Raw genomic sequence first — 17,467 nt, forward strand, 5'->3', positions numbered from 1 at the left:
TTAAAAAATATAACTACGTCTGATAAATCTCATTATTTTTTGCTCTAAATTTTATCTGCATCAGTTACTTATTTTTTTATTAATATTTTTGAAAATATTTCTGTCAAAAGACCTTGCAGTTAAAAACTAAATTACCATTTCTCACCCACATGTGGGATTCGAGTTCAAGATTTGTTGGAGGAATTATTTTGCCTACTGAAAACCTAAAATACCGAGACAGAATCTTATTCAGGTATTTTGTATATCAAGAAAATTATATCCATTAGGAGCTTTAAGGGTCAAATCTTGCCATATTTTGTTTTTTGTTTTTGAATAGTTACCTTTTAGAAATGTACATTATTCCGCCTATTTATTTGTTTTTATCTCTGCTTTTATTTTACATAATTATTTTCTCTAAACATATACGGGACATAAGGAAGGTCTGTTTATAAGTTACAAGATTTCTTTTCATCACAAGCATTCGCGTAAGTAAGGGATGTAAAGGGATTTTGCAAGAAAGAAAGTGGACATCCTTCGTTTTCTTCTGAAATGGAGAATTATTATATAGGGATGACTATAATGATCGTAGTATAGGGAAGTCGTATATTTCAGAAATAAAAATGTTTATGGGTTTTCCTCCATATTGATGACATAAAAAAAGCAAAGCACTCTATGTGTTTAGAGAGAGAGAGAGAGAGAGAGAGAGAGAGAGAGAGAGAGAGAGAGAGAGAGAGAGAGAGAGAGAGAGAGATCATTTATTTCTGTTTTTCTTCTGTTATTTTCTTCTTCTTCTTCATTATTCCACCTATAAAACAGAACCACATATTCAATTCTACCATCAGCAATTCTTGACGTAAACAGAAACCATTTCCACAATATTGGAACCGTCTTTAACAAGCCTGGAGAGAGAGAGAGACACATTCAGGAGAGAGAAGAGAGGATCACTCAGAGAGAGAGAGAGAAATCCCAAACCATGTTCCCATCCCAAACTTCCACGAGGAACCGGACGTTCCTCGAGGACATTCGACTAAGCGGTCGGATGGCTTTACTCCCCAGCCGCTCTGGGCCCTTTGGCCTATTCAGAACGGGCGTTAATTAATGGGCGCGAGAGCGGAACGAGCCGTCACGTTCCTCTGTCACTCGATGATTGTTCTTGGAACGCGTGAACCTCTTAGGTGAGATTGGTATGTTTCGACATAATCAAATTTACCATCGTTCAACTGTGTTGTTATTTAAAACCATTTAAATCTTTTTATTGATTTCAAATTATTTAAAGACATGGATTTTTAACTGATTATTTAAAACTAGTTATTAGTTTTTAAACGATTATCTAAAACTGTTATCCAGGTGGTGTCTCACAGTCAATTGCTACATACTGTTAAATCATGTAAATCAGACATTATATTTAAATGTGAAATATTACTGGATTTTTTTACCAGATAAATAGACAAATGTTAGAGCTAGTTGTCAATGAAGTGCAAAACCTTAATAAAATTATTCTAATATAAGGAAAAAGAGATAAATTCAGTTTGCAATTATTTATTGATGAAGTCACTTACAATATAAGTTATCATTTCAAGTGTAGAGTGATTTTTAACCATTTTCTGTATAACATTAATTAGCCAGTTCCTCAAAGCTTAGGTAACAAATTAAGAACACTGAGTTACGAAATAAAATTAAATAATTATGATATATGACAATTATTTAATTCAGTTTTTAATTTTTAAAAACATTTTCATTTTTTTGAAATTCACTTTCTTTGAGGATGGAGCAAAATTTTATTCCAAATCATAAAATCACTCTTTTTTCAATGCAGTTTAAAAAAGCATAAAATATATATTGCAAATAAAAGAAAAGCCAAGTAATTAAGTTCTATTTTTATATTCATTTAATATCCCACTATGAAAAAGAAAAATGCATTAAATAAAAAATGAAATTAACCGATATTTTCCTCAGTAGACTCATCTGTAATCAGTTTCCATAAGGATCCTCTGTTATTTTCCGTCATTTGTTTTTTCTAAATAACGCCCAGAGGACCCCCTCCGCTAATAATGCCATCGTAGCCACCAAGTAACCAAAAAGCATCAAGAAGAAAGCAGCCTGTAATGAATAATAATAATAATAATAATAATAATAATAATAATAATAATAATAATAATAATAATAATAATAATAATAATAATAATATAATAATAATAATAATAACAATATAATAATAATAATAATAATAATAATAAATAATAATAATATTAAAAAAATGGAAAAATAGTAAGAATAATAATAATATATAATATATATAAAGCATGGATTAGATAGTAATAAAATTCGACATGATCTGGTTCATGTTACCGCTAGTAAATGCCTGAAAATATATGGGCAAAAAGATACAATGCGCATAATAAAGCTCTGGGATAATACTAGCAGAGATATCAGGAGAGGTATCTTTCAAGGCGACTCACTGTCCCCACTACTCTTCGTAGTAGCCATGATTCCCATGACAAAGTACTGCAGAAGATGGATGCTGGGTAGATATATATAACCATCTGATGTTCATGGACAACATCAAGCTGTATGATAAGCCATAAACACATATATAGTTCCATAATCAGATATATATAGGGTAGTATATGGACTAATATATATATATATATAGAATATATATATATGAAATATTAATATACTATACCCATATATAAATACAGACATACTATACATAACACAAAGGAAGGATAGAGGTCTACTATAGTATCCGAGGACTGCGTCAACATCGAGATCAGAGCACTGGGGCAATATCTGAAAACCAGTGACGGTGTGGCTAAGGAGTGCATGGGAAGGGACTGATAAAAAGTTGACAAGACCCAGAAATATAAAGAGACAGGAGAATGAAAAAACAGAACAGAGGAATGGCACAGCAAACCAATGCATGGACAGTACATGATTCAGACTAAAGAATATATTAGCAATGAAACATGGCATGTGGCTACAGAGGGGAGAACTCAAGAAGGAAACAGAAAGAATGCTAATAAAGCGGCACAAGATCATTATTAAGAACCAGATATATAAAGAACAATAGATGGAAATAACATCTCATCCATATGGTGCAATATGAAAGACGAGGTCATAAACCACACTGATTATCCGGCGCTTGTTATACTCATATATAAATATATCCACTGGATATGTGCAAGAATACATCTGCTATATTGCATAAGGGTATATATAATATCAACCTGAGGGAGTGATAGAAAACGATTAGGAAAAAGATCCTCTGGGTCTCTGGTATTTCTTGTTATGATACGTGAATACACCAGATTTGATCTTTCTACCATGACAAAATCATATCACTCACTGATGTCGGAATACCAAAATTAAACCAGAGTAGATGAGAAAGAAAGAACAAATTGATAAGTATCATGACCTGAAAATAGAAATATAATTATGATATTATATATTAGAAATTGTACTCATAATCATAGGAACAGATGGTTTCATTTCCCAAGATGCTGCCAACTAGGAACAAGTCTAAGGTAGCCACTGCCTTTTATGCTATTATATTACTGATGGACTACTATGGATTAGTAGGATGCAACCTGGATTACCCCACACTATAAAAATAACCCAGATCGATTCATGACTGTGATAAAAAAAAAAAAACAGATGGCACAGTATTTAAATCATAAGATTCGCCAAAGATTTATTATTTATACTTCATATCTGCAGTCGTTTCTGATTATTCTAAACAGTGAATCACCATATAATAAGTCTATTAGAAACAATCGAAATTTATGTTATTATTATTATGTATTTTATTCATTATATTTCATATATATATTATATATTATATATATATATATATATATATATATATATATATATATATATATATATATATATTATATTATATTCACATACTAACCTGAAGGTAAGTAAGAGTGATGGCTATGGAATTGGAGTCTTCGTCCTTTTTTGTTATGCTTCTTCGTCATTTTTTGTCTTTCTTCCTCATACCACCTATTCACTATCCCAGCATCCACAAGTCTCCTGATTCTGGAATCAAAAATGGAATGGTGAGATAGAGACATTTTGCCTTAATGATGTCCAAATTATTATTATTATTATTGTTATTATTATTATTATTATTATTATTATTATATTATTATTATATTATTATTATTATTATTATTATTATTATTAAACCTATTATTATTAAAGGGGTTATTATCATTATTATTATTATTATTATTATTATTATTATTATTATTATTATTATTGGAACATTATTATATATTATTGTTGTTATTATTATTATTATAAACACCTATTGGAACAAGCTTAAAGTTATTATTATTATTATTATTATTATTATTATTATTATTTTATTATTATTATTAAGATAAATATAAACTGGTATTCATATGGAACAAGGGGGTTAATTATTATTTTATTATTATTATTATTAAATTATTATTATTATTATTATTATTATTATTATTATTATTGAGAAGATAAACTCCTATTCAAATGGAACAAGCCTACAGGGGCCATAAAATTCAAACCAAAAATTTGGTGTTCATTTGAAAAGTTACAAGAAGATAACAGGAAATAAAATAATTAAATAAATAAAAAAAAAATGTAATTAAATGATTAAAATTCAAGGTGAATTGTTTTAGGGCAGTACTGCATCCAAAAAGAGTGCATTTGTTTATATATAACATCATCAACATCTCCAAAGCCTTGTGACGTCAAGGGCCTCTGTGAAATTTCGCCACCATTGTCTTTCCTGTAGCCTTTATCTCCATCATTCTTTCAAGGTTCCTCTCATCTCCATTTTCCTTTCTCATAGTTCTTATCCAATATATCTGGATCTTTTTCATCTCTTTTGGTTTCCCCAGGATCCCAGCTGACTACTATTACGTTCTATTTTCGCCGGGGTGGTAATAATCACTGTTAAATACTATTGTGTAAGATTTTAGAAACAGCCCTTTTAGGTAACCAATTAGAACAAAGTACAAAACATTTTCCAGCACAAACATAAACAGGACAAAGAATATGATCGAGTAAAGGTAGTATTTTTAGATAACCAAAAAGTAAAAAAAAAAAAAATTCACCAAATTGTAAAGACAAAATTAACATTAACATGAATAACAATGATGTAAACCAAATATATTGTACATGTATGAATGTATTTCCAAATGTATTCTACGTGAATGAATGTATTTCCAAATGTGTTGCACATATATGAATGTATTTCCAAATGTATTACACACGTATGAATGTATTTCCAGTAATTTATCAAGCAATGCTTTAATACAAAATAAAACTGAGACTTACACTTTATTGAAAGGTCTTTGGTAAGGAGCCCCTTGTGGGCAAACGAATGCAGAAGAACCTGGATAGAAGACTTCACGACCCTCGTAGAATTTATGTTCCCCCAATTCCAACGAGATAACTTCTCCATTCAAGCATGGATCAATGAACACTGATTTCCCCTGCAAGATCTTCAAAGCCACGAGAAAGGAAAGGGAACTTTTATGAGGTATTTTGAAGTGCAAAGGTGTAATAAAAATAAAAAAAAATCAAGATTTTATCCAGATAAAAAGACAAGAGGATTGACCTGAAAATTACTTTTGAGTGTCTGTTTACCCCTAATACTATTCTCCTTACATGCATTTTAATAAATGTGTATCTGTTTATCAATTTATTAATTTATTTTTTTCTTTTTAATAAATGAGATCTCTTCTTTCTGTATTTCCTTTACCTCCTCTTACTTCTTACTGAATACCATATTCTTTGGAAGCTTGAATTCCAAGTCAATGGCCCTGTGGGCTTGTTGTTCATATGAATAGGGTTCATCTTCTGAATATAATAATAATAATAATAATAATAATAATAATAATAATAATAATAATAATAATAATAATAATAATAATAATAATAATAATAATAATAATAAAACTAATAATAATATGAAATAAGTCATCCTCTTTAAAAAACGTAAGCTAAACTATTCATTTAAAAGCATATTACATGTTGCTTCAGAGTAAGTGCACAAATTACAGTACCTTTATTACTTACTGAGTCTCATCCCAGTTTCAGTGCTGTTCACAAAACTCTTAGATCTGTCCTTATGGTTGAATAGTCCCCAGGTTTGTTTGTAAATGCCTTGGGTCAGTCCTTAAAAAGCGGATAGGTTAAGTCATGTTATTTATCATATGTCTGAATATTGGATGAGTAATGACTATGGTTAAAAAGTAGATTTCACATATTTGAAAGGAGAGTGTTAGATTTTTAACCTTTATATATGTAAAGAGAAGGCACTGAAGGCTAAACATTTGTGATTAAGAGAATAATAAAATTTTTTTTGCTTATGAGTATAAAAATTTGTGATTAACAGAATACATAAAATTTTTTGCTTATGAACATTTTCAAAAGCTGCATCGTTCTTATAAAATTTGAGCATAATTCCTTAAATTTATAAAATGTCGTTAAATGTAATATGTAAAATGTAAAAAATGATATTCTGAACGTCTCCCTTATTCATATGTAGTACACATGTAAAGCATTCTTTCCCCAGATATATATTCACTGGTCATACTCAACTAATAAAGAGAAATTTGGAATTTCTGACCGGTTTCATAAATATGAATTATAATTGCTCATCCTGACCTTAAACATATATTCCAGGAGAGTGTCCCTCGACCACAGTCAGAGTAAATCCATTTTCAACTGCTCTCAGGAGGTCCTCCAAACTGTCAATTGGTTTCTCGTAGACAGGGACAGCAAGAAATGAAGTTAATGTCCCAGAGTAGAGAACTGTAACAGATAATTTGTGTATGAAGAAATGATTTATATATTCTGTTACATATGAATTTATTAGAAAATTAAAGCTATCTCGGAAGAAGACCTCTCTTTACCCTATTATTCTACTACCCTATCGATCTTTATTCACTTACAAGAGGAATAATGAATCAATAAATTCAAAAATACTTAAAAAAATAACTTACCACAGACGACCAAGCAAAAAATATACCAGAAGAAGAAAGTGATCCTCTGGGACAGGCTTTCGGTGTCGAGAAGATTACCTTGCTGAACCAAATTGCGAAATATATTGAATGAATAAGTCTGAAATACTTCGATTTTTGAGGGCTGAATTTCTCTGAGATTTCAGACTGAAGCCTTAAAATTGGACCTATGGTGTGATCACGATGCAGATCCATATCTGTAATAAACGGAAAAAAGTGCTGAAAGGTAATTTCTTATTTTATTATCTTTGAAAAGGCTTGAGTATAAAAATAATTAACAGTATAAATGGTTTTAACCTGGACTGATGAAATTTAGTATTAAAGAGAGAGAGAGAGAGATTCATTCATTTAAGAAAGAGAGAGAGAGACTGCTTGAAACAATCCAATCCAGCACTTATCATGTAATACCATGTAATTTACGAAATCTTCCAGCTCTTATATTTATTGTACAGTCTTAATTAAGTTCTGGTCCAAACGTAGCATTTACTGCTTCCATAACAACAACTCGACAAAATCATGTATATCTCATCTCAAGGCTGAGATGTCATAATTAGTGAGATAGAAAAAAAATATCAACAGTTAAAAACATATTTCAGTCACTATGAAGGCTTTAAAAATAATGATAACTGTGATGGTGCATTTTCTGCAGTGATGAAAGGTTTGTATCAATAAAGCTAGTTTGCACTAATTACAAAATAGTGACGAGTATAATTTTAGTGTTGCTTAATTATGGTGGTTAGTATTATACCTGTGATGGTGATCATTGGTGATATTTGGTAGTGTCAAGGTAAGTCCTGTTACTTAGCGAAAATGACATAACCAGAACATGATTGGTTATATAGTGGTATGTACTGTTTAATGGGGCTGAGAGATGAGAGAAGATATATAGACATTCCAGGTAGGGGTTAGCTGCATTCTAATTTTCCTTATTTTTCCCAGATTAGGCCTATAATTTTATTTTATAATATATACTGTATATAAATGAATATATAATGTATATATATATATATATATATATATATATATATATATATATATATATATATATATATATATATATATATATATATATCTCACATATATATAAAAATATATATTAGTAAATATCTGATGGTTTTATAAAAGCCTTTGACGAAGGACTGATATAGAGTATTGATGTCATGAATAAATATACAGATAAATATCAGTATTACGAGCATATGACTGGAAAGATTGAAAAAAGATCCATTAAATAGGCTGGTGTCAAGATAGTATATTGGATATAAAATCATTTACTAAAAATCATAATATACTTTCAGGGTAATTAAAGGTCAATTCTGGATAACCTATCTTTAGAATAAATCCATACCTACCAATTAGTATCATTCAAGTAACAAAGATGTATTTAAATTCTGACAATGAACATATATGAAGGCCAATATCATATTATGGCTGTGGTTTATAATAGTGGTATTAAATGATTTTCCTTATCCAGTGTCTTATATAGCAAAATAACAATAAACCAGTTGATAAATAATTTTACAATATTGTACAAAATGATAATAGTGAAGAGATGTATAAACATGATCCCCAATATTGAAAGAAATATATATATGATTGTTTAATTTGAAGGTAGGTATAGAGATGTATGAAAATATGATATACAATATTTGATCATGTAAACACAGTATGAAAGTAAGTGAACACCTTTCCAACCTGGTTACTCACTGGTAGTGTCAATGGCTGACAATAAACTGGGACATTCCCAGAGTTTATGCATTAGTTTTCCCCTGAGTATATTGGATTTTTATCAACTCATTTTATGAATGAATCAGAATTATAAGTTACACATATATATATATATCTGTATATATCAAACATATGTATAACTATATCATGCTGTATTCTATATATATATATATTGTGATATAATATTATATATCAGTATAATATACTAAAAATAAGGAAAATGAAGTAAACTCTGTATGCATATATAATAAAAACATTTTGACCACTGTGGTAATATATATAAATATATGTAAATAGGTATATAAATCATTATATATATATATATATATATATATATATATATATATATATATATATATATATATATATATATATATATTGTTATAACCTCTAGCGAAAACTGTGCTAAGATAATTCTTTATTTCTCTCGGAGTGCCCTTGAGAAAATACAATTATATCCCTTTTTGATATAGGAAGTGGTGTAATCGATGACAGTGTTCCGTATTTCTGTAATAGAATGAATTTTGGAATTCATAAATATTTGGCTCTTCCCAGACTAATATATTTATATATATATATATATATATATATATATATATATATATATATATATATATATATATATATTTATATATATATATATATATATATATATATATATATAATATAAATATATATATATATATGTATATATACATATATATATATATATATATATACATATATATATATATATATATATATATATATATATATATATATATATATATATATATATATATATATATTATATATATATATATATATATAAATATATATATATATATATATATATATATATATTGACCGTCAATATATTACATCGAGTGTTCCCGGTCAACACATATATCCATATTATCTTAAAACCTGTGGTATATAATTCCTAGATATAAATATATTAAAATATATATAATTTTCTCATTTATGGTATATGGTAAATTCTACATTTAAAATGTGCCATTTATATATACATATATATAGATATAAGCTATATATCGATATATATATATAATATATATATGATATATATAGCTATATATGTTAATAAATGGATATATATATATATCCACGATATATATATATATACATATATATATATATAAATATATATATATATATATATATATATATATATATATATACTGGATATATATATATATATATCGTATATATATAGTATATATATTTATATATATAAATGGCTCATATATATATATATATATCCTTATATATATATATATATATATATGATATCAATATCAATTCATCATGATGGCTCAGTGGTTTGACCCCTTCGAGTTTTTAGATATAAATCACGGTACCGATAAATATTCCCCTTTGGTAGAGCCCTATATTCCCTATATGTATATATATATATATATGTATATATGTATATATATATATATATAAAATATATACATATATATATATACATATACATATATATATATATATATATATATATATATATATATATATATATATATATATAGATACATTTGATAGATAAATAAATAAAAGGGGGTGCCTATTCATTTTTCAAAAGTTTGAGAAATGTATTATTTCCTCGCATGAGCAATAATCATTTGATTGCTTTTATCTGAAGACTGAGAATAAAATTCCGAAAGTATACTTATTAACCATTCACACCAATTGCAGTAATAGCAAAATGGACCTCCCTTCTTGCTGCCATTCCTATCATTCCAGTAATATTCCCATCAGGCTGAGGATAGCCCCAAGCACCGTCGACTGAGGGAAATATCTTAAACCTGCAAATATTAAAGTAATAATTATAACACAGGAATACTTCAATTAAACGTGAATATTCTATTACTGGGGAGTAACATATAAAACATTGACTTGTAACACTATACTGGTACGAAAATTGAAGTTAATTAGTAAAAATACACAAATTATATTTTTAGAAACTGTTCAAATGGAAACTTCAACAGGAACTGAAAATATGACTCTCTTAGACATACTGATGAACTGTGTGAACACCTATTTGAACCTTCAAGTTTATCTAGGATCTTTTTAATGGCGGTTATCAGTACCTGGTAATCCATTTCGAAGAATATTGTTCCCTTTATGATGAAAAAATACCATTTCATAAATTAAAAATGCCAGATACAACACTTACGTAAAGTTTAAAACCTCACTGAGCGATGTGATGATCTTGAAGTCAGTCCCTCCACTACCCTGAACGCTTCCATCTTCGTTTCGCTTCCCAAACTCGAAGTCAGGAGGACCGTGATTAGCTGCTATGTGGAACTGTCTGCCTTTCATGTCACGGTATTGGTCGGGGTCATACAAGGGGAGGAGCTGGGGTCTTTTGCCTTTGTAGGTGCTGTTCCAGTGTCCCTTGTAGGCAAACCTGCGCGAAGGCCATTGATTGAAACCAATAGGTAATGGTAATGCTGAGAAATAGTTCCATATCAAGCTGTAATATTGAGGATAGCAACAGGCACAGGTTATAGGATACTCAATGATGCCTTAGGCAAAGAATGAGTAGGATACGTGGACAACGACAACGAAAGACTAAATGATAGTATTTCAGATTTTACCTAGAGATCTCACTAAGAGTCCCCTCTCTGCAGTGACTTGCATATGGCTAATAGCATTAAAGAGAGAGAGAGAGAGAGAGAGAGAGAGAGAGAGAGAGAGAGAGAGAGAGAGAGAGAGAGAGAGACAGAGAAAATTGTTGAAAAGTATATGCCTGAACGTTCAGTGTACTAATTTTTTTTTTTTGGCAAATGGAAAATATAACAAGAATTTATCCTACTTTTCCGTTTGTGAACTGAAATTATCTGGTTTTTGTAAAAAAATAAACTACTAATCAGCAATTCTATACATGTCCAACAATAAAAAGAAATACCTCATAATTCCATCCTCCATCACATTTGCAGAAAACACACGAAACTTTCCACTCGTTTCTTGGTTAACTATCGTGACGTGAGTTCCTTCAAAGATTAGATTTTGTAGAGCAGCCATTGACTCATTTGTGACTTCCCCCTTCTCGAATAACAAAATCCAGTTGACCAGATGACTCTTGGTCCTTTTTAGCTTTGATCTGAAAGAAGGAAAAACAATTCATACTAGAGAAGGATTATTTAGTTATGATAGAAAGTGATTATTTATCTTCACTTTGTATGGTTTAGTGAATCTCATCTTTATACCAGATATATGGAACGTAGAATAATATCTCACTGAGTTTTTTCAAGAGAAACAGTAAATTTTTCTCAGAAGCTGTAATTTGTAAATTAATGTAGTAAACATTATTTTTTCCTCTCAGTATAAATTACAGTATATATATTTTTCATATTTTAATTATAACTTATTAATCTGAAGTTATTCACAATTCTATTCACATTTGTACTATTATAAATAAATGTTCCAGTGCAAAACTAGAATTAAACTATATGCCACATATTTAAAAAGTAAATTTCAAATTTGTTAATATATTTTAATTATCTAACTACTGGATTCCTACCATTTATTTTAAGTTCTTCTTTCAATAAAGGATCAACTTGTAAAACAAAGTAAATAATACGTACTTTACAATAAGAGCTTAGATCAAGTGCATAATAACAACTAAACTTTTATAGCAAGTGAACTATTATTCTTTGTTTCAGCAAAGTTCGGTTGTTTGTAAAATATGAGAAGATGCAATTAATGTGAGATTTATTGCTTGTAATGGATTTTAATTTTTGCTTCTTCAAATTAAACACTTTGAATAATAACACTGAACAATGACAAAAACATGAGTTATACATAACTGAATATCAACACTGAATAATGATAAAATGCAAAAGTGGTCGTTACCTTTTGAAAGATGTCCAAAACCTTTGAAAACTGCATAAAGTCAATAAAGATGTGCCTTGCTTTGCTGAACGAATGATCATGTCTACGGTTCCTGGATAAGTATCGTAGTGGAAGGTCATCAATCCAGACATTTCGGTGGATAATTCCCTCAATATACGTTGGGCCTTATCTGTTTTGTTGGGAAGAAAAAATAAAATCATAACTCGACGTAGATATTTGATAATCTCAGTTACTCTGAAAAAGGAAAAGTTAAAAACAGATAATTTCCAGTCTGAGGAAACATTTTTCCTTTACAGAAAAAACGAGAATGTCAAGATCCTCGTTATTTTTAATGTTCAATGCCTATTTTATTCTTTGACAACATTTCCTTTTTACTTCCTAAAAAAATGGATAAATTGATAAATATTTATGTTTCCATAATGAATCTATCCTTGCCTTTACTTCAATATTTATGTTATTAGTTTATGTTCAGATTTAGTTATTATAAATACTTAAGAATAAATTCAAACGGTGAAGCAAAAGAGGGTCATTGTTTTCTCAAGACTAAAATTTATAAAAATTTTTAAATTTTTTTGTTATTTAAATTGACTATTCAAAATGATTTTGTTATATCACTGATATAAATTACACTGTAAGAATAAAAACTTACCTTCTTGACCTATCTCGTAAAGGAGTTGTATGTTCAAGAGTGTTGAGTTAACCAGTTTCTCCATAAATGTAAAGAAACTGCTTCCATAAGGATCACTGAAATTAATATATATATATATATATATATATATATATATATATATATATATATATATATATATATATATATATATATATATATATATATATATATATATATATATATAATATATATATAATATATAAATATATGATTTAAATCACGAAAAGGTAAAAAGATAAAAAGTTACAACTGAAGGAAAAGTGATTGATGATATGACATATATATATATATATATATATATATATATATATATAATATATATTAAACAATTGTAATGCTAAGTATTAATTCATAATGATGAATATAAATCTAGTATGTAATATATAAATATGCTATATATATATATCTTATATATTGTTATATATATATATATATATATATATTTTCCTAATAGAATATCTGTAATTACTGAAATTTTAAACACATTAATATGTTCATATTGGATATCACACATATATATAAATAATGTTATGATTATCATTAAAAATAATTTTTTTTCCTTTTATCAGCAAAAATGATATTATATATATATTATATATATATATATATATATATATATATATATATATATATATATATATATATATATATATATATATATATATATAATATCAATTCACAGAGAACAAAATTATTAATATAGTGTCATTTTCTGATCAAAAGAAAACTATTGATATTTTTTTTGTTGATAATCATATCCTGTGACTATATTCTGGTCCCTTGAAGGTGGGTAGTGCCGTCCTCCTTGTGATGCACCTCACGCGTTGCACTGCAGGCATTACTTAATGTTCTTTGTAGCGTCCCTTCGGTCCCCTAGCTGCTACCCTTTCATTCCTATTACTATACCTCCATTCATATTCTCTGTCTTCCATCTTGCTATCCACTCTCTTCTTACAATTGTTTCACAGTGCATCTGCAAGGTTCTTTTTTTGTGTTACACTTTTTCAAACCTTTCTACTCTCAATTTCCTTTTTGCAGCGCTGAATAACCTCATGGATCCCAGTGCTTGGCTCTTTGGCAAAATTTCAATATTCTATTCTTTCTATACTATATTCTGGTTTTGAGAATACGCGTTATTACTTATGGTACGTGAAATTCAACAGTAAATAGAATTAAATCTTGTAGTGTAATTACTTAAATAAGGAGGCTTAGGATTTAGTTACCATTGTACAGTTGAAACAATAAAACTATAGTTTTTAATTTCATGCCTAATCTAATGAAGATGTGAGTAGTGTCCTGTTAATCTAGTTCAAATGAAATTGAATAATAATAACTTCATTTTTCAGTTAGAAACATTATTCGACTTTAAAGTTATCTGAAACTCAAACCTAGAATTAAACTGTTTCAGGTGTGTCGTTAAGCTAACCCTAAACGCTATATTTAACTATCTATGACACAATACGTTTCGCAAATCAAATTTCAGCTGCACTTTAACGTTGAATGATATAGTAGATAAGTAGCGCAGGTTATAATAACCGTTTATAACCACTGAATGATGAACACACACGTTACATACGTTTTATTACCAAAGCCGAACATAATACGATCCTTCAAACCCGTTGCAGTCTGAACGGTGGCGTTTGATGAACATTCCACCACGACGAATGTGTTCAAGGTGACAAGTAATGCTGTTGACAGGAAAAAGTTTATCACATTTCCATAAAATGAAGGAGAAAATACTGATATATTTCTTTCACGGGTTAATTTAGTAATATTTAGAAATTCAAAGACCACGTACAGTTACGCCCAGGTATTTGTGTCGTCAATCAGATCAACAATAGGGAGGTATTACTAATAACAAAAAGCTAAATACTACATTTACTTGTAGGATTTATTGAAAGTGATTTAAAGTTTAGAGAAGCAGAATTATATCTGTCTCTTTTTCGACAGAAGATAAGCTCTACTTACCTAGAGTACTTTTAGTTATAAGTACCATCCTTCAGAAATATCAGGCCAATCTGAAAAGGATGTATTAGTTAAGTATGTATATATATAAATATATACATAACAATATATATATATATATATATATATACATACATATAATATATATATATATATATATATATATATATATATATATATATATATATATATATATATATATATATATATATATATATATATATATATATATATATATATATACCATATATATATATATATATATATATATATATATATATATATATATATATATATATAAATATATATATATATATTAATTTCTAATATAAGCTTCATTTAGGGAGAGGAATGGAAGATATAATTATAGATATAAATCTACTAATTTGATGAACATTGATTAGAAAAGGGTAGAGGTATTAGCTGATAAAGAATTCCTTTTCTCTAGCATGATGAATATTGATTAGAAATTATATATATAAGATGTACTTATTGCCTTGCAACAATTATTTATTTTCTCCAAGAATTTAATATTTATATATTTATATATATATACACATATATATATATATATATATATATATATATATATATATATATATATATATATATATTTACTTATTTTTTATTTACTATTTTATGAGAAAAATTTAGGGAGAGAAGAAAGAGTGAACAAGTGTCAAGAAAGAGAAGATAAAAAATAAAGAAAAGAAACAAATCGATTTAAAAAAAATAAAGTTAAACATATTTTGGGTAACTGAATCTTTCGAAGATTTTTATTTTGTTTTCAAGCAATTTTGTAAGATCTTGTATAAATTGGTCTAATTAAAAAAGATGTGCTGTAAAAAAACTAACTATTTGAAAATTTTCACTAGTAATTTAACGAGTAATTTGAGATATAGTCATTACTTGAATGGTGCAATGCTGTCTACAAAGAGAGAGAGAGAGAGAGAGAGAGAGAGAGAGAGAGAGAGAGAGAGAGAGAGAGAGAGAGAGAGAGAGAGAGATCCAGACCACCAACCGTCCTCCGTTTTGTGTCCCTCGATGTCTTCAGGACGACCTTTCCTCTCTCAGATCTCCTGGGCGAGTGGGAGCTTCCAGGCGCTATCAAGCAACTTGTAAGGCACTCTGCTTTGATAATTGATTCCTTTTCTTTATTCATTTTACAATGGCTTCAGTCTTAGTCATGAAGACCTGTCCATTTTCGGTGGCTAAGTTTTCTTTCTTTGTTCGGCGATCGTGGAATCAATACACGCGTTTGCCTTGTATGTTTTTTTTTATTTTCTTTATTTTCTTAGAATACCAAACCTTGAATTCATTATATCCCGAGACAATGACAGGTATGACTGAGCAGCATTTTCTGGTAATAGAGTCAAGCTAGGACAGTTTCTCTGTAGCGTGACACTAAGAATTTCTTTATAGATAATATTTAGAAAGCATTCATTGATGCAAAGCATTCTAACAAGGAGGGTTCCTCATCGCCACACTATAGACACCAAGGGAAACTAATGGAACTTCAAGTGTTCAGGTGGACAGAGTGTTAGATTTAAGAATGGCAAAAGAAAAATATATTATAGAATAATTATGATGTCTGGGAATGGTCAAGTGATAATAGAAGTGAAAGCCGTCGGGAGAGTCATCATCTGCGCCTGTCTGTTTTTGGGAAACAATAAGAATCTGTGTAGACGGAAGGTCTGAAGCTAGAATGGAAGAGGGCAGAATGCCTAAAGTGGTTATGGAAAGATCAATAAAAGGGAAAGGACCGGTGGGTAGATCGAGGATGAGACGGAAAGATAATGTGTTCAGAGATCTTAGAGAATTGGGAGTGGAGGAGGATCCTGAGAATAACTGGAGAGATGCAGCACTCAACAGGGGAACGTGGAGAGGTCTGGTGCAAGCGGCCATGGGCCACCAAGTGAATGGAAGGTCTGAAGTACCTGGCATAAATAAGAATGGAAGGTCTCTTATCAAAGTGTATCCAGAATCTGTTGTGTAATAAGGAATACTTGGTTCTCAGCTAAACCGATGAGCGAAAAGGTTAGTGATACAATATCCTAGAACAGAGAAAATGAAAGAAAAAAAAATTATTAGATGAAATGACGTGTACAGAAGTAGCTTAAGGTATATCTGACCATTATATGCTTTAAACATATATGAATAAAATAAGTATTTTCAACTGGAAAAAAAAATCGTTGTGGCTGCAAATGCAAGAATGCAAATACACTCACCTACATACGTACAG

The sequence above is a fragment of the Macrobrachium rosenbergii genome, chromosome 25 (assembly GCF_040412425.1).
Source record: "Macrobrachium rosenbergii isolate ZJJX-2024 chromosome 25, ASM4041242v1, whole genome shotgun sequence".
NCBI classification, from domain to species: domain Eukaryota; kingdom Metazoa; phylum Arthropoda; class Malacostraca; order Decapoda; family Palaemonidae; genus Macrobrachium; species Macrobrachium rosenbergii.